The sequence below is a fragment of the Aquarana catesbeiana genome, linkage group LG02, assembly GCF_042186555.1.
Source record: "Aquarana catesbeiana isolate 2022-GZ linkage group LG02, ASM4218655v1, whole genome shotgun sequence".
In the NCBI taxonomy this organism is placed as follows: Eukaryota; Metazoa; Chordata; class Amphibia; order Anura; family Ranidae; genus Aquarana; species Aquarana catesbeiana.
Window position 1 is genome coordinate 218,685,561 of NC_133325.1, and position 20,240 is coordinate 218,705,800.

General features: G+C 39.6%; 1 protein-coding gene across 1 annotated transcript in view; it reads right to left on the bottom strand.

The window, feature by feature from the left end:
- Window positions 1-20,240, bottom strand: part of DIAPH3 (diaphanous related formin 3) — a 1,160,230-nt gene that overhangs the window by 247,443 nt on the left and 892,547 nt on the right. The window lies entirely within an intron of this gene.

A 20,240-nucleotide genomic window follows, 5' to 3' on the forward strand; every position in this document is an offset into this window, starting at 1 on the left:
TGATCAGGCAGTGCACTGTGTAAATAGAAGCAACATGAATAATACTGCACAGAGTTAATGCAAGGGGGCATGATAAACATGAATGTTAGTATACTTAGTTACTGAAGAAAGACAAAATATAAAGAAATATTAACTGTTGAGATGAGGAGATCATCAATAAAAATGATGGAGATAAACTTCAGGCTCATAGCTTGTAACTGCAGTGAAGAACAGAATACAATGTTTTAGGGTTTTGCCTTTTGCCAGGAAAGCAAAAGAACTCCTCTGCAGTGCTAGCAGCTTATTCGTCATTGCAATAGACTAATTTATATGTAGATAGATGCTAATTTAATGCTGTACAAAGAATTGTATTTCGGAATTCAGCAAAATTGAAAATGCAACCCAGGGATGGAGATCAGGGGGCAGGTAAGTTACCATATAACCCCTGACAGATACATCAGATTCAGAAGAAGAAGACAGAGAAATTAAATAGGAAGCAGTACAGTTAAGCCAGCCAATGTGCATCACCTGCATAGCAATGCAGGGCGGCAAAAATTTTAAAACCACAAGATTTTTGGTTCTTCACCTTATATCTTTTACTTAGCCTATCCTGAGATATTATGCATATTTTTTTTTTAGGCCAGGTAGTGTTTTCATTTAGTAGCTGATTTGAATGTGTTTTTTTTTTTTTTTTGTTCCATAAATTTTATTGAGTATCAGAACAGCATACATCATATAAAGTAGTAACAATAGAACAGATTTGGTTTCAAAATGATATAGTATTACACAACTGTAGTGAGATGCGCTTAATGTAATCGAAAATGTGATTTTGTAATATAGGGAACATAACATGTACACATAAACATCTTATCTTAAAAGAGCTATTTGACATACATATTATTAAAGTTATATTAATCTGTATTTGACCAATTTCTATTAGGCTGCTATTAAATTTGGGGGCGGGCATTTCTTCTCTCTCCTTCCCATTGTCTTTTCCCTTCTCTTTTCATTTTTTCTTATCATGTTATATTGCTGCTTCATAGGCATTAGTAGATTTGAATTGCATCCAGTTATACCAAGTTGAAGTGAACTTTTAGATGTTTTCTTGTGATATGCTGATAAATTCCTCTATTTTCTCAATGTGATTGATTCTACAAAACCATCCTTTTTTTGAAGGAGTGTTTTTTGACCGCCTATGGTATGCTATACAATGTCTTGCGGCATTTATCATAAACATAGATAAAGATTTGAGATATCATTTCTTAGATATTTTAGTATGGTACAAGAGGTATTGGGCCGGAGCATAGTTCCCATGCTTAACATGACATACTAGAGATGGGATCGTATGTCTTCGTGGAATTTTTTGGAAACAAAGATTTTCTAAAGTAGTTAAAGGTCTTGTCCACGTGTGAGCTGTCTCATGTTTGGTCAAGTAGTGTTTGATTTGTATATAATTCCATTGTGATATGACTTTCGGGGTAATTTCTCTATTAACACTGTCTCTTGATTTGAGAGTATTCCCTCTAAAGAAGTGTTTAGTCAGAATGTCTTTATGCGGCCAGTCTCTCAAGAGGAAGTTTTGTTCTAGTCCTGGGGGAAAATCTGGGTTACCTTTCAGCAGAGTCAGAGGACCCAACCAGGGTCTTGGATTGCTGGTTTTTGAGACTTCACAAAAGATGTCTAAAGTGGGACCTATTAGAGGGTGGGATTTATCTGCTGATTGATGATGTTTTGGATGTATCCAAGGAAGGGTTTGTAAGGGTTCTAGAATTTGTATGTGTATTATGGAAACCCATTCTTTAACCTGTTGGTGTATATTCCAATCCACAATTCTTGCTAAGTGAGAGGCCTGGTAATATTTTCCTAAGTCAGGAAGGGCAATTCCTCCTTTAGATTTTGGTAAATTTAGACGAGTATGTTTGATTCTGGGAGGCTTGCCTCTCCATATGAAGGTTAAACAGGCGAAACGAAAGGATGTAAAAAATGAATTTGGCACTCGAGTGGGAATTGTTTGCATGGCATAAAGGAAGCATGGTAGTATAGTCATCTTAACCAAAGATGCTCTACCAAACCAAGAAATATTTAGAGAATGCCAACGTTTTAGATCATTGTATTTTTTTTTTTAAGATAGGTATGCAATTGAGTTTGAAAAGGTCTGACATATTGGTAGGAATTTGAATTCCAAGATATGTTATAGCATCTTTGGACCATGTGAAGGGGAAGTTTTTTGGCATAGTGTCACTGAGTCTGGTGTTAGCAAAATATTGAGAGTGTTTGATTTGGAATGATTCATTTTTAAATTTGATAACGATTGGAAATGTTCCAGGTCGTGCATGAGGTTAGGGAGTGTTGTGTGTGGTTCAGATCGGATTAGGAGCATATCATCTGCAAAAGCTGCAAGTTTATGTGTTTGATTATGTACTTTAATGCCTCTTATATCTACATTTTGTCTTATTTTATTTAACAATGGTTCTAACGTAAGGAGGAAAAATAATGGGGATAAAGGGCATCCCTGTCTCGTCCCATTGCGCAAATTAAAGGCATCTGACAGGTGACCATTGACTCGTACCTTTGCTGTTGGATTGGAATATAGTGCACGGACACTTGCTCTCATTTGGGGTGGAATGCCTATAGAGCATAATACTGAGTCCATGTAGTCCCAGGCCACTCTGTCGAAGGCCTTCTCGGCGTCTAGGGAGAGAAAGAAGCCCCAATTCTTATTGATTGTTAGCCAATGATGAATATTAAGTGCTTTTATTGTGTTGTCCTGACCTTCTCTTCCGGGAATGAACCTGACTTGGTCTAATGATATAAGGGAAGTAGTGGTATAAGTCTATTTACTAGTATTTTGGCATAGATTTTTTTATGTCCACGTTAATGAGTGAAATTGGGCGATAGTTTGTGACCTGGTTTTCATGTTTTCCCTCTTTAGGGATTAATGCTATGTGTGCTTCTAATGCCCCGTACACACGGTTGGATTTTCCGATGGAAAATGTCCGATCGAGGCGTGTTGTCGGAAATTCCGACCGTGTGTGGGCTCCATCGGACATTTTCCATTGGATTTTCCGACACACAAAGTTTGAGAGCAGGCTATAAAATTTTCCGACAACAAAATCCGTTGTCGGAAATTCCGATCGTGTGTACACAAATCCGACGGACAAAGTGCCACGCATGCTCAGAATAAATAAAGAGATGAAAGCTATTGGCCACTGTCCAGTTTATAGTCCCGACGTACGTGTTTTACGTCACCTCGTTCAGAACGATCGGATTTTCCGACAACTTTGTGTGACCGTGTGTATGCAAGACAAGTTTGAGCCAACATCCGTTGGAAAAAATCCTAGGATTTTGTTGTCGGAATGTCCGAACAAAATCTGACCGTGTGTACGGGGCATTAGAGTTGGGGAGGTGGATTTTTTTCTGTCTGAAGTGAGTGGAAGGCTGCTAGGAAGCGTAGTTTCAAGATGCTTGAAAATGTTTTATAATATTGTAAAGGGAAACCATCTGGTCCTGGGGCCTTTCCCAGTTTCATGTCCTTAACGGCTTTGTCAAATTCCACATCACAAATAGGAGATTCTAAATTGCGTGCAGCATCTACCGAGATTGGAGATGGGCTGTATTTTTGTAAAAATTGTTGGATGAGATGTGTCATTTTCTCTGAATTTTGTGGACATTTGGGATTGGAAGGAATATTGTATAGGGATTGATAGTATTGTTCAAATTGTTTGGCTATTTCTTCTTTGGATGAGTGTAATTTGCCATGTTTATCTCTGATTTGGTGTACCGTGGTAGCACTATTTTTGTTTTGTACCACCTTTGCCAACAACTTCCCACTCTTTTTACCTTGTTCATAGCATATTTTATGTTTGAGGATATATTGTCTTTTTGTTTTCATATTAAGTTCTTCTGCAAGCTGAGCTCTGGCTTGAGTTGGCTCATTTCGTGTTGAGGTAGCCATAGAGAGTTTGCGTGTTTTTTCAAGTTTGTGGATTTGAGCTATGAGGGTGTTCATTTTAGTTTGGTGTTCTTTTTTAATTCTGGCAGTCTTGGCTATAAATTCTACTCTTATAACACATTTGTGGGCTGCCCACTGATTGAAAAGGGATGTCTCGTGATTGTTGTTTCGTGTGAAATAGTCCCCCAGAGAGTCATTGAAATGTTGGATAGCAATAGGGTCTTAGGGTCTGAGAATGGAAGCATTCAGTCTCCAAGTCTTTGTTTTAAAGATTTTTTCCGGGAATATTAGGTACATGGTAATCGGGTGGTGGTCTGATAAGATCATGGGCTCAATTGTAGTTTTCCCTAATAGTTTGAGATCAGATTGAGATAAAAAGAAATAGTCAATTCTTGAATATTTTTGGTGTAAGGGTGAAAAGTAAGTGAAGTCTTTTTGTTTGAGGTTTAGAGTTCTCCAGACGTCATGCAGCATGAGCCCTTAAAGCTGTAGTTTAATTTGTTTTAAAGCTCTGAATGGTAGGGTTGACGTACCATTTGAGGTATCTAGAATGGGATTTAGTGGTACATTAAAGTCCCCTCCAACAATGAGGATGCCTGTGGAGAATGAAGTTAGTAAGTCTCCTATTTGAGGGAAGAATGTGACTTGTTTAGTGTTGGATGCATAAATATTTTCAATCGTTGTGGGGTGGGGGCTAATCTTTCCTTTAAGGAATATACATCTTCCCAATGGATCATATATGGAACCTATTAGCTGGAAAGGTGTTTGTTTGGAAATTAGTATGGTTACACCTTTGGTAATAAATCTATTATCTGTGATTTTCGGAATTTTATCAGATTTGAAATGCGTTTCCTAGAGTGGCAAAATATTCACCTAATACCTCAACTCTTTGTTTTCGAGGATGCCCAGAAATAGGCACATATTTACACATATGGTGGACGTGCCCAGTAATCCAAACCTTCTGGAAGGAAGTCTTCGTGATTGCATCTAAAATATTTAAAAAAATAATACAACCAGATCCATATTTAACTTTACTTAATCTAAAACCGGAATGGTTAACACTCTCTCAATTCAAACTTATGATCCAACTAATAACGGCTGCAAAACAAACAGTGGCCAAGGCATGGAAATCTCCTACATTGGTACTAGCAGAAACAATTCACAGAATGAATAATACAATGTCCCATGCTAAGATGGTAGCCATCGATCAAAATCAAATTCCAAAATTTGAAAAACTTTGGCATCCTTGGATAAAACAACAGTTCCTGTCAAACTTCAATGACTCTGTCCTGTTGCCATGGTAACAGATTAAATGACTTACAGAGACACCCATTCTAAGGCTTCAAAGAGAACTAAAAAGAATAATAAACTGACGAGCGGGACAACCTTGTGGACCATACCTCTACCTTTCAACCCTTTTTCTTCTTTCTCTTTCCTTTTCTCCACCTTAGGATTAAAGCTCATTATCAGAATTTATTTGACCTATATACACTCTACTTGTAAACAATATGTATAGTAGGTATAAATCATTTAAATACCTACAAAAGTAACTAAGGAAATGATATATATCTTTAATTTAGGTTTACGTGAACCCAATGTTTAATATTTGAAATTTCATGATATTTACCTATATAAACCCTACTGTAAAACAATGAGCTTACTTTATAGATCCTTGTAAACTTACTTTATGTATCTTTATAACATTGTATACTCAATAAACTTCTTTTGACAAGGAAATGCGTTTCCTGAAAGCATACAATATTTGCCTTCATAGTACTACATTTTTTGAGAAATTGAGATCTTTTTTCAGGGATGTGTTTTTTATATTTTAGGTTTTTTTTTATTATGAAAAAATAGAAATAAAGGGTCATTTTCCTGTAATCTTTCACAACGCAACTTGTATAATCTGTAGGTGTCCGTTTATAGAGGACAGAAAAGTTGTGATCTTAATGATCGCGACTTATTTCTTATGTATACCAGTTTATGTAGCTGAGATGAGGGGCAGAGAACGTGTTCTCCACTTCTCATCACAGAACAAAACGGTTCTGTCAAACACCTTTACACAGATGGCCAGTTTATGAAGGTGAGATCTGGTGAGCTCACTGGCCGGATGTATAAAATATCTCTGTACAAGCTTCTCCAGCTCTGGCTGGGGTCGAGAATCTGGTGCGATGTGAGGAAGACCATCTTCTTCTTCCTATATATCAGCACCAGTGGATTAAACATAAATGAGAACTATACATATGCATAAGATGGGGCCCCATTGGCACACCAAATGCAGTTAGCGGACATATGTTGTCATGTGACAAATGCGCTACAAACATGCCAATGTGTGCACTGAAAAAACGCACTAAACTAAATGCCCAAAAATTTTCAATTGCGCATTCTGTCACCTTTTAGCCTGGGTTCACACTCTTGCGAACACAGACATCACATGTGACTCGCACTGCATTGCTGTGCTGATCATTTGCGATGCCTGTGCAATGCAAATTCAGCCATACAACTGTATGGCTGAACTTGCATTCAATTTGCACGAAAAAGATGCAGGAAACTTTTTTCCCCCGCATTGGAATCGGATCGCATGGGTGTTCACACCCATGCGATCCGATTGCTGTTTGAATTCACAGTTCGCACTGTGATACGATCTGGGGGTGTAATTTACTTTATATTGACACCCGCAGCGGTGCGCAGAGCGCAGTGTGAACTGCCTGTGAGGCAGATGTGATGCGGGAACCGACACTGGTTCCCGCGTCACAATAGTGTGAACCCAAGCTAAATGCTAATTTTAGTGGAGTTTTTTTAACATGCATTTTGCCACCTTCTTACAACACACATTTTGTAATTTTTTTTTAACATGCATTTTAGAAAATTTGTATGTGCATTTTGCCACTTTTTTGAACAAACGTTAGCTCTTTTTTTTACACCCATTCATAGGCGTACTATCCAAGAGTCATCGGAAGCATGCGTTATTGTGCGCATTCAGAAAATGCATGAAGATACACGTGTCATGCTTGCAGTGCTGTTAATGGCACACCAAACAATTTTTCAAAATTTGCATAAAAAAGTGGCAAAATGTGTGTCAAAAAAAGCGCCAAAAGACATGGAATATAGGCACCAAACTGTTTCAAAAACCACACCACAATGTGCGCTTAAAAAAGCAACAAAATGCACATTAAAAAAACAGTGCCAAAATGTGCATAAAAATATGGGCCATAATGCGTATTAAAAGAGGGCCAAAATACACATTATAAAAAGTGCCAAAACGCATGTTAAAAAAAGCTCCATTCTGAATCCCTATTTTTATATAACAGTGGCTAAGTGGTTAGCACGTCCGAACAGCAACACTTGGGTCATCGATTCGAATCCCAACCACAACACTACCTGCCTGGCGTTTGCATGTTCTCCCTGTGCCTGCATGGGTTTCCTATGGGAACTCCAGTTTCCAAAGACATGTTGGTAGGTTAATTGGCTCCTATCTAAATTGGCTCTACTATGTGTATGCATGAATGGGAGTTAGGGACCTTAGATTGTAAGCTCCGTGATGTGAATGTACAATATATATATATATATATATATATATATATATATATATATATATATATATAGCGCTGCATAAAGAGATGCCGCTAAGTACCTGTAATAAATAATTTTGTGTTCTTTTTAACTTTTGTTTCCCGATTTAAACTAGGCTGCACTGTAGTCTCTCAGGATCTTGTGAGATCACAGGTGGCCCTTAAAGTGGATGTAAACCCAATGTCATCCTCTCTAAACTACTGCCATAGGGGTTATCTATAAGGATATACATGCCTCCTGCATGTATCTTTACCTGTCAAATGTCTCCCCTCTGTCTGTTATTAGACCCGAAAAACTGCAGATTCTGTGGGTGGGTCTGTTGTCTGGAGCTCGGTGGGTGGAGTCGTGATGTCAGTAGACTCCCCGCCAACCTCTACACTCCCCTTGTCAATATTCATTTTCTCCTGTGTATTTCTTACAATAGAACTTCTGCTATGATCTCTAACATCCAGTGAAAAGACAGGAAAGTAACCACATGACTTCAGCATGCCAAATCATGGTGAGGTGTGGAACAGCCAATCCTTGCAGAGCTGCTGAAGAAAGGAGTGGGGGTGGGAACTAAAAAATAATGCATGTCTCTTAGGCTAGTGCACAAGATGTAAATCACCTGTCACTCACAGCAAGGGGGAGGATTTGACAAAGTTTTTCTCTGTTTGTTAAGATTTTTCTCACTGAACAATAAAAGAGGATTGCTCAGAGATGGATTAACTCTGTGTGGCAAGACTGGGCTCAAATGATAGGAAATCTTATACTCTACAGTATGATTTAAAAAAAATTACGTTTACATCCACTTTAAATCTCCTCTTTTCCATCTGAGAACAGATGTACTCAGCTTGAAAAAAAAGGGTGTCAGGGGAGCTGTTTTTCCTCTGAGAACTGCCAAGAACTGATCTGAGGTAAATTACCTCCGTTTCATAAACATACACCATAATTTGCACAGTATTACCTCAAAATATAACCAACAAAGTTGTCTGATTAAATGGATATACCATAAGTGTGTTTTTTATGGAATGTAGCAAAATTGTATATCTTTTTTTTTTGTGTGTCAGTGTCACTTTACCCAAAATGTATTTAAATGTTTTTACATGTAATATTATATTATACTATACTTCAATACATGTTATCAGGGGACAGCCTGATCGTCACCACTCAACACGGTGCAATCAGAAGTGCCAATTTTAATGACCACTTTTAGACTGCATTCTCACACTTGACAAAATCATATTATCTGCCTCCGGGGGACTGACTGTGCTAACCTGTTTTTGAAAACACTAGTTACCAGCCAAACTTTTTCTGCAATACCAATCCAGTCTCTAATCTGCAAATGTGGGGCCTATGAAACATTCTGTATACCCACTGTTAAAAATGGTTTTAAATTTTTTCTTCATGTTGCCTGAGGGACCTGTTCATTGCAAGTGACCAATTAAGTTGTTGGACATAAATGTTGAGACCGTTATTAGTGGAAACTGTTACAGCAGTAGTTATTGCTGGAAAATGGGATCATGTGATTATTCTACATAAGACTCATTTATAGTGGCCTATTTGACAGAATGATTTTGCGGTGTTGACAAGTTCTACATATACATTTGACCAAATACCAACACCATAACCTATAATAAGGGCACACAAAATGCTCAAAATGTGTGCCTAATTGAAGTTATCAAAGTCTATGCATTTAAAGTGGTGTTCCCATTTAAAAAAAAAAAATAAATAAAAGTCAGTAGCTACAAATACTGCAGCTGCTGACTTTTAATCGGACACTTACCTGTCCCAGGGTCCAGCGATGCAGGGGAACTAAGCCCCGCTCGTCCCCCCCCCCCTCCACTCGGCGGCGCCGGCATTTTAACTGTGGGCGCCCGGCTGTGGCTTCACAGCCGGGCACCCACTGCGCATGCACGAGCTGTGGGCCGTCACTGGCCCCGCAATCATCTGGGACCGGTCACGTGTCCCAAATACAAGGGCCCCCTAGCAACAGGCATTTAGAGGTGAGTAAAAAAAAAATTTTCTCCAAATGTTTTTTTTAATTTTTTTTTAAGCACATTACTATTTTTTTTTTTTTTGGGGTGGAACTCCACTTTAATATCTGGGCCTGATAGAGCAGTGTAATATTACATGAAACTTATCAAATGGATATAAGCATGATGAAAAAAAAAATGATCTAAGTGCACTAATCAGACTCGGGAGACAGATTAAACAACTGCACATGACATAGGGTGATCACATCTGAATTGTTAATGTTATTTCTGCCTATAACAGGTTTTATATGTTATGAATTATATATAGCCATAAAAAAAGTTTACTCGCATGACGTGTATGTAACTTTTATTTTATAGCTTTTGCTATACTTCTGATGCTGTGACAAAGAAGGCTGCAGCTCTTACACGCAGAAGCCATACTGTCATTATCTGCTTTCTTTTCCCCTTGTTCTCTCAAAGAACTCTTTTCTTGTCCTAAGGTACCCATGGCAAATTTTCATATGTCAACAACCTTTGGATGTCTTCCACAGTGAACATCAGTCTCCCAACTTACACATGGTAAAAATAAAGGAGGGAATGTAGATTTTTTTTTTTTTTTTTTAGGTCTGTAACTTACCGTGTAATAAATGTATATAAAAATAGACCAGGAGTTTAAATCCTCAAACACAAGTCAGCAATGGTAGCTACCATGTTTTTTTCCACAACAGTCACTTCTACCAGAAACTTGTTAAAATACAATTCCTCCCTCCATGCTGCCAAACAAGCCCTTTGTCATTCACATAAATACTCTGTCATCCAGTCCTTGTCGTCTCTTCTCTACTTTTAACTCTCTACTTTCTCCATTCAGTAACTCACTCACTGCTCAGGAGATTGCCAATCACTTCAAAAACACGACTGATGCAATTCATGGGGCCAGCTCCACTGCCCAGATATCTGTCCCACTTACCATACCCTGTACAAAACCATCCTCAACGCTTTCCTCTTTTGACCTTGCTACTACTGAATAGGTCACTAATGTTTTCTCAGAAGCCCACCTTCCCACCTGTCCGCTGGACCCTGTTCCCTCACAACGACTACGGTCACCCTCTTCTTCTATCCTATGCACCCTCACTCACATCTTCAATCTCTCCCTCTCTACTGCACCTTCCCCTACCCTCTATAACATGCACTGATCACCTCCATATTTTACATACAGTAGTTACATAGTTAGTCAGGTTGAAAAAAAAGATACAAGTCCATCTAGTTCAACCAATGAAAGCAAACTAACTGACATATTTGCATGGATGTCACACCACATCCTCAAACTCAATCTTTCTAAAACTGAGCTCATAATATTCCCTCCTGTCCATGCCCCCTCCCCTGACTTCTTCATCAAGATCAATAATACAACCATCAGTACCTCCCCTCATGTCAGGCTGCTAAGTGTAACACCCTAGACTCTGACCTGTCCTTTCAGCCCAAAATACAATCGTTGTCCAAATCTTGAAGACTTCGCCTCCCTAACATTTACAAAATACGCCCCTTTTTAACCGTTGAAACCACTAAGCAATTTATTCACTCCCTTGTTATCTCTCGCCTTGACTATTAAGTAACTCCCTCCTCATTAGCCTACCTCTTCGCAGGCTATTCCCTCTTCAGCCTATCATTAAGGCTGTTGCCAGACTTGTTCACCTTACTAACCATTCAGCGCCTGCTACACCTGTTTACCAATCCCTCCACTGTCGTCCCATTTCCCTAACGAATACAATTCAAAACACGAACAATAACATACAAAGAAATTTATAACTCTGTCCTGAGCTATATCATCAATCTGGTCTCTAAATATCACCCAAACCATCTTCTCCACTGCTCCTTGTCCCCTCCTCCTCTCATGCTCATCTCCAGGACTTCTCCAGAGCCTATTCCATCCTCTAAACCTCACTACCCCAATCTGCCTGGCTATGTCCTACTCTGTCCACTTTAGTTGATTCCTGAAAACTCATCTCTTCAGGGAAGCCTGTCCTGCTTTCAGCTAACGGAATCTTTCATTTTTCACATCAGTTCATCCCTTACAGTTAGTAGCATTTGTTCCACCAGCCCCTCCGTATTAGATTATAAGCTCGCAGGAGCAGAGCTCCTCCTAACCCTCTTTTATTGAGTTGCTTTATTGTCTCCTTTTATATTGTAAGGTGCTGTGCAAACTGGTTGTGTGATATAAACCCTTTATAATACTAAAATAGAAAATTACAAGTATTAAAGCCTAAGGCCAGACAAAACTGGATTTTTGAACTTAGTATCAAATTGGTTTCTTTGAGATCATTAAGGGACACAGAATTCCGATATTCTGAGATGAGTGTGGTATACCAAAGGACAGGAGAATTTGGACACTGGCAAAGAAATAAGCTGTTGGCCAGCCAGGTATGACCCCCTCCCATTCCAATAATGCTTCTGTTTTGAACAAGTAGTACATTACAAAACATAGGGGTGGAACTTGTGTTCATCAATGAACTCAACACAATGGATTTTATATTAAGAACAAAATCCTGCTTTCTGTATCATCCATTCACAATCACAGGATTCAGCTCTTCTGAGATGATTGGGAGGTCTAAAAGCAGTCAGAGTGAAGGGTGGGCAACAGTAACAAAATACTAGGATGCCCGCATAAGAAAAAACAATTACTGTATGTCAGAAGCTGGCATCAAATGATGCTTGAACATGCACCTGGTAAAACGTAGAGGATGCATGGTTAGAGGACAAATGGTTGTCTTGCAAATCTGGGAAACAGTTACATGATGCCTAAATTCCCAATAAGTATTCTCAAATATTTAGTAGCGTGCAGCATTACAGGAAGCGGTGGAAACCTTATTCTTAAAGAGGAGGTTCACCCACCCCTGCAAAAATTAAAAGCCAGCAGCTACAAATACTGCAGCTGCTGACTTTTAATAATAGGATACTTACCTGTCCTGGAGTCCAGCGATGTCGGCAATGCAGGTGATGTTTCCATTAGCTGTCTGCTGCCGCCGCCATTGCCGGTAAGGGAACCTGGTAAGTAAAGCATTAGGGCTTCACGCCGGGTCCCTACCGCGCACGCGCGAGGCGCCGCTGCGCTCTCCTACTGGCCCAGTGGTGGGGGGAGGAGGAGGGAGCCGAGCTGCTGATGTAATGTGCCGCGGCCCGTTCTCCTGAAAGTGGGGATAGGGTACCTGTAAAAGACAGGTAACCGCCCCCACCCCCCGAAAGGTGCCAAATGTGGCACCGGAGGGGGGAGGAGACAAATGAGCAGAAGTTCCACTTTTGGGTGGAACTCCGATTTAAAATCATAAGCTTGAACAATAATTTGTCTAAGTCATTGGGAAATGGTGGAATGAGAAGCTGGTTTCCTATTATAGTGGACATCAAGAATTATTCGATTCCCCATCCACACATTCAAGGTGGATAGGGGCATCCTCTCTGTGGTGTCATTGTATTCTGACAGCGGGACTTGCCCACTGTCAGAATACACTGATCAGCACTGCAGCTGTTTAGCTGCAAGCACTGCTTGAATGAAACATTTCCAAACAGGACTGTGCATGGGAAGTCGATCGATTTCTCATAAACAGGAACAGCTATAGATGGATCAGTTTAACAGGAACTGAACAAATTTTGATCCATGTATTGCTTCTTTAATAAAACACACCTAACTGTAGCACAATGATGTGAGCCAGTAACACTAGAAAAAACAGGGAAACAAACATGCTGCTCCTAATCTTTGTAAATTTTTGATTGCAAAAAAAACAAAACGCTGTGTAGCTCGCTGAACTATGCAATGTCGCTTTCCCTGTTGAGCTATTGTGTTCTGGACAGGGGGACTCCAAGTGCTTATCGGATGTAGATTGGCTGCTGAATTTCCAACATACCCGTTTGACAGGCTGATGGACACATGGGCCAAATGTCGTCAAGTTTCTGTTCAACTGGCCGATATTCAACCCTAGTGTACCAGGCTTTAAAGTATATGTAAACCCCATGTTGTAAAACAACCCATTCAGTTTAAAATAGAAATTAAAGGCAAAACATTTGTGTACATATATATATATATATATATATATATATATATATATATATATATACATACACACACACACACACACACACATATATATAATTACAAACACCTTTTTTCTCTTTAATAAAGTGATCACATTCCCTCTGTTTTCAGCTGCCTAAGAGCTGGGGAGGATAAACAGCAACACGTTGAACTTCCAAGTGAAAGCCTGTGCAGGGGAGTGTGTCAGCAGACATCTGATCATAGAAGGAGAGCACACTGAGTTCCCAGCACATCTAGAGAACTGACCATGTATGTGTTCTGCTGCTTAGTGTGGTCAGTTTTCAATAAGGGCAATAAGAGAGGTGAAGGGACGGGGGAGGGAAGTGAGGGAATCAAAGGGCGAAAGGTGGAAAAAACAGTCACTGATTAGGACCTCATTGGTAACGTGGGGTGCTGCTTATCACGAAACGGTACGGTATCTGAGATCAGGTTCACGTACCATGAACTAGTTAAGAAATGTTAATAAGTACAGTTGAGTTAAACAGAGTCTCGTGCTAGATAGTACAATAAGATAAAGTATCCGCACTTGCAACGCACTTAGAATTGCACGTCAGTGCTCCCAAGTGCATAAGAATATACATTCTCATGCATTGATGCATGCTGACATGTGATTTTAATGTACGCATTGACAAGTTTTGTTGCATTTACATTAATTTAAATAGAAAAGAGATCTATAACAATATAGACAAGTGTTAGTTAGGCTGGATGTATGTTTGCATGATGTGGAGCAGAACAAACCAATGGTACCCCAATGCACATCCTCAATCAACTACAACAGACTTTTATCTTAGCGTACTACAATGCACTTGTATGTGATGTTCTGTAAAAAAATAAAAAAATGCATTAACAAGTTTATTGTATTGCGGTGGAGCATGTGCCTGCACTGGAAATAATACATAAATACACAGATGTGTATTATCACTTGAATAAAAGATGATCCAATGCTGCTATGTATGATACGATAGATAGATAGATAGATAGATAGATAGATAGATAGATAGATAGATAGATAGATAGATAGATAGATAGATAGATAGATAGATAGATAGCCTTTCTCTGTTTGGATGGATGTCAGTAATGTCTGTCCCCAAATGCCCACCAGAAAAGCATATTTTAAAAGCACCGTATTTTTGAAAAAGCTATTTTTATGGAAAAAATTGTCTAGTGACAAATGCATGCTTTTATCAGTAGTCCTGATTCCTAAATCCTCATTTGGTCTTTTACATCTGCTAGCTGGTAAAACTGTCCAAAGCAGTTGATTATCTGATATGGATGTTTGCCTTTTGTTCCCAGTATACATTTTATTTGCTGGCCCTATACACTGACCTATTATAAAAAATAATAACCGGCACAAGGAAAGGAAGTACAGTCGATAAACTGGACCTATGCATTTGATTAAACCATCTGTGCTTGACTAGGATTAAATGTATGCATAAGAGCGCTCAGTGCTGACTTTATTATTCTATTAAATACACAGGCATGAAGTTTTTGGTATGCATGAAATAAATTAGCCATCTAATGGTTGAAATATGACTTTATTGGACATCAAGCAGATATATGCTTGAGACTTAGAGCTGGTTCACACCACAAAAATGCACTCCAGACCCTTTTCTGGATGCATTTCTGGATGCGTGTTTTTAACGCATTTTTGATGCGTTCCGGTGCGTTTTTACATGTTTCCGGATGCATTCCAGGTGCTTTTTTTCTTCTTTTTTCCTGTTTTTGTCCCCACTATACTAGGGTCCAGTGTGTTTTTGATGTGTTCCAGTGTGTTTTTGATGCGTTTTACTGCATTCCAGTACAGGAAAAATTCAGCATGTTCTACTTTTTAAAAAAAAAAACTGTCAGCTAAAGTGACGCAGTACAGAATTGCAAAAAATGCTCTGGTCAGGAAGGGGTAAAAAAAAACATTGTATTTGTTTTTATTCATATTTATTCTTATAGACATGTTTATTCTAAATAGAGCTTGCTTTTGGTAGTATTTGATCACCTCTGCGGTTTTTTTTTTTTTTGCACTATAAACAATAAAAGAGCAAAAATTTAAAAAGAGAGCAATATTTTTTACTTTTTGCTATAATAAGTATCCACAAAAAATATACCGTATATACTCGAGTATAAGTTGATCCGAGTATAAGTCGAGGCCCTAATTTACCACCAAAAAATGGGAAAAACTTATTGACCCAAGTATAAGACGAGGGTGAGAAATGCAGCAGCTACTGTAAGTGGAAAAAGAGGGTCAACAATGCCCATCTGCAGCTGTATACCTCTCTGTGTCCTGTGCATGTGTCATGTGCATATGTATATGTGTAAATGTCATGTGTCCTGTGTATATGTGCATGTGTCATGTACCTGTGTCCTGTGTATATGTGCATGTGTCATGTGTATATGTGCATGTGTCCTGTACCTGTGTCCTGTGTATATGTACCTGTGTCCTGTGTATGTGTGCATGTGTCATGTGTATATGTACCCTGTGTATGTGTGCATGTGTCTGTGAACATGTGTCTGTGTGCATCCTACCTGTGTCCTGTGCATGCCTCTGTGTGCCACTCTGCACTGATCAGCGTGTGCTATTACTATTCAGCGGCCATTCCCTGTTCAAAAGCCACGCCTCCTCCTCATCCATGATAGGCAGAAAACTCCATTTCCCAGCAGTCAGCCTATCACGGACATTCTCTCATCCTCATACCACGGACGAGGATGAGAGAATGTCCGTGATAGGCTGTACACTGACTGCCTATCACAGACCAGGAGGAGGCGCGGCTTTTGAACAGTAATTGGCCGCCGAATAGTAATAGAACACGCTGGCCGCCGTCTGCCTGCATGACACACTGATCATGTAGGCAGACGGCGGTGACTCGAGTATAAGTCGAGGGGGGCACTTTCAGCCCAAAAAAAAGGGCTGAAAAATTCGACTTATACTCGAGTATATACAGTATATGAAAAAAAAAAAATTCTTCCACAGTTTAGGCCGATATGTAGTCTTCTACATATCTTTGGTAAAAAAAACAAAACAAAAAAAACCCGCAATAAGTGTATATTGATTGGTTTGCCAAAAGTTATAGCGTATACACAAAATAGGGGATAGATTTATGGCATTTTTTTTTTTTTTACTAGTAATAGCGGCAATCTGTGATTTTTATCGGGACTGCGACATTATGGCGGACACATCGGACACTATTTTGGGACCATTGTCATTTATACAGCGATCAGAGCTACAAATAGCCACTGATTACTGTATAAATGACACTGCCAGGGAAGGGGTTAAACACTAGAGGGTGATCAAGGGGTTAAGTGTGTCCTAGGGAGTTATTCTAATGCCCCGTACACACGGTCGGATTTTCCGATGGAAAATGTCCGATCGGAGCGTGTTGTCGGAAATTCCGACCGTGTGTGGGCTCCATCGGACATTTTCCATCGGATTTTCCGACACACAAAGTTGGAGAGCAGGAGATAAAATTTTCCGACAACAAAATCCGTTGTCGGAAATTTCGATCGTGTGTACACAAATCCGACGGACAAAGTGCCACGCATGCTCAGAATAAATAAAGAGATGAAAGCTATTGGCCACTGCCCCGTTTATAGTCCCAATGTACATGTTTTACGTCACCGCGTTTAAAACGATCGGATTTTCCGACAACTTTGTGTGACCGTGTGTATGCAAGACAAGTTTGAGGCAACATCCGTCGGAAAAAATCCTAGGATTTTGTTGTCGGAATGTCCGAACAAAGTCCGACCGTGTGTACGCCCTATATCTGTGGGGTGATGGGCTCACTACTACATGACAGAGATCACTGCTCCCGATGACAGGGAGCAGCAGATCCTTATGTTGCTTGGCAGACCAGGGAAATGCCTTGTTTACATAGGCATCTCCCCGTTCTGCCTTTCCTCACCGCAATCGGGGGCTGTCGGCAAACATCGAGTTCGTGGGACCCACGGGCACTATCCCGATAGGTGGCAAATTCAAAGGGATATACAGGTATGCCTATTTGCCTGCCTGTGCCATTCTGCCGATGTATATGTGTGTGCGGCGGTCAGCAAGTGCTTAATTACCCAGGGTTCTTATAAATGCAGATTGAGGGGCTCCAGTGTGCATGTTCAACCAAGGGGACACCGATTTCTCCATTTCCTCAATGATTGGTAAAACATGGTTTGGGACTAGGAGTCTGGAGATTTTGTAGAGATTTGGGAGAAATAGGGTTTCCAACCCTGACTCCTAGATTTGGGAACAATCAGCATACTAACTAGGCAGGTGTGTGCAGTGCTTTTATTGACAATGGTTCAGGGTTCCATACTGGCAGACAGAGAAGGTGTCTGCCCAGGCGTCAGAAGGGCTCCATCTAGGAGACAGGTGGGAGCCAGTACAACAGGGAGCTGTTAGGTACATGCACCAAGTTTGTTAGAAGACTGTCTGGAAGTGACAGACAAGGGTATATGGTTTAAGGCCAGAGCAGGAGTCCTGAAAAATGAAGCAAGGAAGCTAATGTATGTTACATTTTGTGCCAGAGAGATGATGGAAAGCACTTGCTAAGGAAAACCATGTGTGTTTTCTTGAATTTTGTTTTCTTAAACGTGGACAAGAAAAAGTCCAAAAAAGAAGATTTAAAGTGGATGTAAACCCTCACATATACCCAGTGAAGTGAACAGCCTCAGATACACAGGGATGAAATCCTCTACGTAAGTTTTACATGTATATCTGCGGTCTTCATCTTTATATGCTGTTTAGAAAGTGCACATAGTGTTAGGAGATTTTCTCTTCCTGGTTAGCACTGCAGTGAAGCCTGGGCATACAGCCAATTGGAGGAAAGGCACCCCACCCCACTCCTCATAGGTAGAAACTTTCAGCTCTGTTTGTTGAATCATTCAGCTCAGTGCTAATCTATTTATGGCATCCTCCCCAGCACAAAACTCAGCTTTTATCATATGTGACAGAGAATTTTTCAGGAGTTATCAGGCTGATAACAGAAGAACAGACAGCTATGGGACATAGTGTTTTGAAGAGAGATAACAAAACACTGCAGCTATATGTGCCCAGCTCAAATGTCATGAATCGAGTTTACATCCACTTTAAGCAAGTGGCTATGTCCTTAATGCGCTACCACAAAAAAAACAAAAAAAAAACCATACATGTGTTCTGAATGGTTTCCACTAAATCCAAAACACAACATTTTTTTCTGCAGTTACAATTCAATTGATTAAAATAATCGCAAAATTAGAAAAAAAAAAAAAAAAAAAAAACATACAGACTTGTAAATCCAACTATGATTATAGCCAGTTTCCAAAACATAAAAAAAATGCAGGACACACACATGTACAATTCCAGTATGTATGTGGATTTGCACTGCATAAATACGGAAAAATGCAAGAAAATGCAAGTGATATGAACAAACCCAAATTTGAACAAAAACATTTGTGTTGCTTTCCCATGTACTACAATCAAATTACTTGGCCATGTTTTAGTAATTAGAGATAAGAATGTCTAATTTGTTCAGCAGTGACCAGTCATGGCTTAGACATTGTAGCCTGGTGTTCTGTTCATTGGCTTAAGCACAGAGCTTAATATCACACAATTTCTAATAGGTAGGGTTAAGATGATATACTGTATATTGTACAGAGCCAGTAAAAGCCACTCTAAGCACATTCTGTAATTGCACAGGCTACTGGTACCATTTACAGTGGAAGCAAAGTGAAAACTTGCACTTCTGCTTTAAACATGAAACAGCTCAGGGATCCCAAGATTCATTGTAATTTACATTTATATGAAGCCGATCATTAAATAAAAATCCCATGGCTCAATTCAACTTTAAATTAACACATATATTCAGTCAGCAGAATTATACTTTAGAGGAATGCAAACATCCTTGTGCAGGGTGTAATTCTGCTAGTGTGGTTTGACAGGTTTGAAAGATGATTACAGAGGAGGAGCTGATCTGTTCTTGTTCTAGAAAAACTGCATAGAAAAAAGTATGCCTGAAAGACCACATGCACAAGCAAAGTCGCTAATTGATTTTAAGGCAAACAGTGATGTCTAAACAACACTCTCAAAGGGTATTTCCATCTTGGCAGCCAAATTTATTTTACATTTTTCTACATTAAACCTCATTTGCCATGTAGATGCCCACCCCATTAATTTGTTCAGATCTTCTTGCAAGGTTTCCACATCCTGCAGAGAAGTTATTGCTCTGCTTAGCTTAGTATCGTCCGCAAATACAGAGATTGAACTCCATCTTCCAGGTCGTTTATGAACAAATTAAATAGGATTGGTCCCAGCATAGAACCCTGTGGGACCCCACTACCAAGCCCTGACCATTCCGAGTATTCCCCATTTATCACCACCCTCTGAACTTGCCCTTGTAGCCAGTTTTCAATCCATGTACTCACCCTATGGTCCATGCCAACGGACCTTATTTTGTACAGTAAAAGTTTATGGGGAACTGTGTCAAATGCTTTTGCAAAATCCAGATAGACCACGTCTACAGGCCTTCCTTTAGATGGCAACTCACCTCCTCATAGAACGTTGATAGATTGGTTTGGCAAGAAAGATTCTTCATGAATCCATGCTGATTACTGCTAATGATACTGTTTTCATCACCAAAACTTTGGATATATAGTCCCTTATCATTCCCTCCAAGAGCTTGCATACTATTGATGTTAGGCTAACTGGTCTGTAATTCCCAGGGACGTACTTTGGGCCCTTTTT